The sequence below is a fragment of the Triticum dicoccoides genome, chromosome 7A, assembly GCF_002162155.2.
Source record: "Triticum dicoccoides isolate Atlit2015 ecotype Zavitan chromosome 7A, WEW_v2.0, whole genome shotgun sequence".
In the NCBI taxonomy this organism is placed as follows: domain Eukaryota; kingdom Viridiplantae; phylum Streptophyta; class Magnoliopsida; order Poales; family Poaceae; genus Triticum; species Triticum dicoccoides.
In genome coordinates this window covers 678,832,692-678,837,258 of record NC_041392.1, presented here as the reverse complement: position 1 = coordinate 678,837,258, position 4,567 = coordinate 678,832,692, and the positions used below count along the sequence as shown (strand labels likewise).

The window sequence follows — 4,567 nt, the reverse complement described above, 5'->3', positions numbered from 1 at the left end:
GGCAGACACCATGAATGCGGGGGAAGGTGGGAAATAAATCCCCCACTCCCGGAGGCGAGACGACCCACCCGAAGCAAAAAATCCCCACTCCCCCCAACTCATCGTATTCCGATCCAGAGCGCGGAGAGGGCGACATTGGCGACCATGGCCGATTGGCGGATGAAGATGGAGCGGGCGATGGTGGAGCTCGCGAGCGGAGACGAAGCAAAAAGCTGGAGAGGGAAAGAGATGTGGTGTCCTGGTTCGCCACCAGGAAGGAGATGCGGAGGGCGGCCAAGAAAGTATTCAAGAATTTGACGGTGGAGGAGGACGAGCGGCTCACCCCGAATGGGATGACCACTCCGACTGGTGTGCCGGTGAGTTCGCTGGCAGCGCTGGTGTGGGCTATGGAGGAGACAGAGGGAGGAAATCAAGAGCAGAGGAGGAAGTGGTGGGCGTTCAGATCTCGACGTCGTTTCCCCGCTGGCCCGGAGGAATTCGTGGTGGGAGCTGTGATGGCCATACCCACTCCAGGGACTCACTGGGTGCCCATCCAGATCGAGGACAGCGGGACAGAAACAGAGGAGGAGCTGCCAGATCTAGGAGAGGGGACGAGCCAGATGGTGGAAGAGAAAGGAGAGGGGAAGAAGACGAAGGAGAAGAACTTGGCCCCACGCAGATCTCCACGCTTCCTGCGTTGCTCGCCACGTCTTCAGGAGGCGGCCAAGTTCACGGCGGAGGGCTAGGCTTATATCGTTTCTATATAATGTCCGATCTTGGTGCTTCTCTTTTTAGACGATGAGAGGATGGACAGGACCAATGTGTTTTTACAGGCTGGTTGCTGCCAATTAATTTGAGAAATCATTGACCCAACTAAAATTGTGAATGAAATCCAAAATTAAAATATCTAAACTAAATGAGAAAGCTCGTTGAGAAATAGTTAACCCAGTCAAAATCGTGAACCAAATTAAAAATAGAACACTAATCAAACGAGAAGGCCTAAAATTAGGAAGCATAATGTATTAGATATGTGATCAAAGTATATACGATTGTTGAGCACCTTATTAGACGGGCATTTGGACGAGATGTGTGTATTGCTATTCACCACTGTATGTGAACTTTGATGCATGCATGGCTTATCATAGCAGAACAGTACGTAGGTGTACGGCTGCAGCAAGTGATCACACACACTCATGATTGCGAACCGTAATTCTCCGTTCAGCTCACGGCGTTCTTGACGTATCTTTTATTTCCCTTAAAGCATTTACAACCGAACTTCTTAAATTGACTGAACGAACATAGGAACCACTGATCGAACAGGAGAGAAAAGTAAAAAATAGTAAAAAGTTGACCCAATGGGACCCGTCTCTCATATCTTTCCTATATATTCAGACTGTCTGCGAACCATCATATCCATCTTAAATATGGAGAGGATATGAGGGCTCGCGCACAGAGCCGGACGCGCCTGGTCAATCCACCATGTAGGACACGGTCCCACCCCGGATCACCTTTTGTCTTTCTTTCTTTTTTGTGAAAAACTTTCGATCTATTCATCTTCAATCATGGCAGTACAACGAACACCAAAAATAATAAAAATTACATCCAGGTCCGTAGACCACCTAACGACGACTACAAGCACTGAAGCAAGCCGAAGGCGCGCCGCTGTCATCGTCCCTCCCTCGTCGGAGTCGAGCACAACTTGTTGTAGTAGATAGTCGGGAAGTCGTTGTGCTAAGGCCCCATAGGACCAGCGCACCGAAACAGCAACCGCCGCCGATGAAGGATAACGTAGATCGAAACGATCCAATCCGACGACACACGAACATGGACGAAAAACAACCAAATCCGAGCAAATCCACCGAGGATAGATCCGCCGGAGACACACCACCACACGCCCACCAATGATGCTAGACGCACCATTGGAACGGTGGCTAGACGGGAGACCTTTATTCCATTTTCAGAGAGCCACCGCCGTCTCGTCTTCCTGAGCAGGACACAAACCCTAACAAATCTGAAAGAAACGACTAACAACGGAGCCCTCCTGCCGGCCCTTGCCAGGATCCACCTCGCCTCTATGGCCCTAGGACCACCGGAGACGAGGCAAACCTGCGGCGGAGCCGGCGAGAGGTACAAACCCTAGCTTTTTTGGTGGAGGAGGAGGAGGCAGCTGCGTTGGCCTTGGCTTTGTGACTCCTTTTGCCTGTACATATTCCTTCTTTTCACCTTTTCTCTTTCTTTATTCCTTCTTTTCTATATTTTTTTCATCTCCATCAATCACGTGCAAGTGACCGAACATATGAGGAAGAAAATGAGTAGCTGCGCGGATGAATAAATAGGGTCTTAAAACGGACACACCAGATCACTGACCGGATGTATCCGTGGACGTTGGAGGGGTCGAATTAGAGGTACGTGGATGAAGATGCTCGACGCACCGGCCGGGCAGTCAAAGATGCTAGTCCTGCAGGTGCAAGGCACGAAAAATGTGGAGGAGAGAGCGTCTGATTCATTCCTTGATGCTTCTCTTTGGTGCTAGAGCAAAGGGCACCGACACGCATCTCCTCCATTCGCCGAGACCAGCAGTGTCGTACGTCCGGAGGTACGGTACGGGCAGGGAGGGAGGCACCCCCGGGGCAGAGGAGTCGTTGCGCTGGTCATGCACTCCCTCCCTGTGTGGCTAAAGAAAAGAAGATGTAGTAGGAGTACTACTCCATTTCTCTGGGCCGTTGGAATTCAGATGATTACTCCTCGATCCATGCTCTGAATTCAGACATCGATGTGGGTAACAACTTTTTTTAACGTGCGATACAAGTTTGGGCTGGGAATCTTGGATCGGCCGGTAAAGAAGTACGGGTAAAATGAAGTAAATGGAGACGATCAGACCAACACGGGTGTGCACAAGGCCCAGTCAAAAGCCCCAAAAAGAAGTCTGGCTCAAGAAGGTTGTGCATGGTGAAGAAGTCAAGATGAACCCCTCCAGGACCCTATCTTGATGTGCATCCACATGAACAAATAGAATGGCTAAAGATAGTAAACTTTGCACCGACTGGCCCTGGTTTTGCTCTCAGCCGTGCTCACAAGTTGTTATCCCCGGCATGAGGAGAAGAACCTACTAGCTACCGTATGAAAAACCAGCACCAATCTCTCTCCCAAGTTTCAAGCCAATCTTCCAGTTTCATCATCGCCGGCACCATCTTTTTCGGAGTTCTCTCCCCGTCGCCTCACCGGTAACATCTTATCATCTCTTGCAAATCGTCCACATGCATTTCGAATTACCATGATCATAGCTTCATCCTTGTGAATTCTCTGGTCCATCCAGGTAGTTATCAAAGAGGGAAGGCATGCAAGGCCCTCCTGGTCTGCGTCCTCCGGCCCCATTCTACCCCGGCGGATACCCTCCTCCGCCGGGCTGGCCTGGTTACCCTATGCCATTTGTTCCGGTGCAAGGGTACGGAGCTCCACCTGGTGCGTATCCTCAACCCGGAGGATACCCTCCGGCCGGGTATCCACAACAACATGGCCATGCGCAGCCCGCTGGCTATGCCGTCCATGATAAATCGAAGAAGAAGTCTTCAAAGAAAGGTATTTTTCACATCTTTCGCATTCTCCATGTCATTGCTTGTCATGGTTACCTTGCTAGGAAGGGCCGGAATGCAAAACCTTATTTTGGGACATACATAAGACACGTATTGAAATACCATGTATGCAGGAAAAAAAGGTAAGGGTGGTGGCTTCGGCTCATTCCTCGCCGGTGCCGCTAGCGGTGCAGTTACGGTACTTGGAGCTGTATTGGCTGAAGATGAAGAACAGTCTTCTGGCAAGTTCAAATGGAAGTGATAAACCAAGAAAAAGAATGCAATTACCATTTTGTCTTTCGGTCGGTTCAGCAAAAAATTACTTATATACTTCTAAGAAAAAAATGCAATTACCATCATAATGCCGGTTATTTCTCTCTTATGGATTTGTAGTACAATATGATCTATCGGAGATTTGTTCAGCACATAAGACAAAGATTAAATGCTCGAATCTATATACATGCATCAATAGAAGGACAGAAAGGCGGCTAAATATAAGTTTTGCATGCCTGCAGTTACTGCTATGTAAAATTCTTCAATGATTTTTTCGATGGAAAATATGTTTTGCTGCCCGCGCACCATCTTGTTGTAATTACCGGCATGCTCACGCCTCTCCGTCATTGGATTCACATCGTGCAGATAGTGGCTGTTTGTGAGGGACTACACTCGACTTCTCGTTGTGCGAAGGCGAGGGAAAATGCGAACATGTGTCGAAATCAACAAACCTGCTTTCCTTATCCAAAATATGTGCTTCAATGGGAGGGCCGCGATTAGTGTACGTGAGTACACCACGAATTGATGAATTGGTCGTAATGGACGTCACTTTGTCACCACCCAAAATTGTTCGAGTGGTGTTGGGGAGAGAGAGGTTAGTAAAATTGTACGTATTTGTGCACGCATATCGAAGGATTTAGCTTTTGATAGTGTTGTTTCCCCTCATTTCCACATGTGTGCCCGCTCGAACTCTACGGTTCCCTTCAGGTTGTAACACTAACACTTGTAGACCTATCATCTCG

The 4,567-nt window shown here is 48.8% G+C and overlaps 1 long non-coding RNA gene across 1 annotated transcript; it reads left to right on the top strand.

Annotated features, from left to right (window-relative positions):
* The first annotated feature begins 3,050 nt into the window (after nt 1-3,050).
* On the top strand, nt 3,051-4,102 carry LOC119334502. The gene is made up of 3 exons (XR_005161374.1): nt 3,051-3,203; nt 3,296-3,558; nt 3,686-4,102. It is a non-coding gene; the product is annotated as an uncharacterized LOC119334502 (long non-coding RNA).
* The last annotated feature ends 465 nt before the right edge of the window (nt 4,103-4,567 follow it).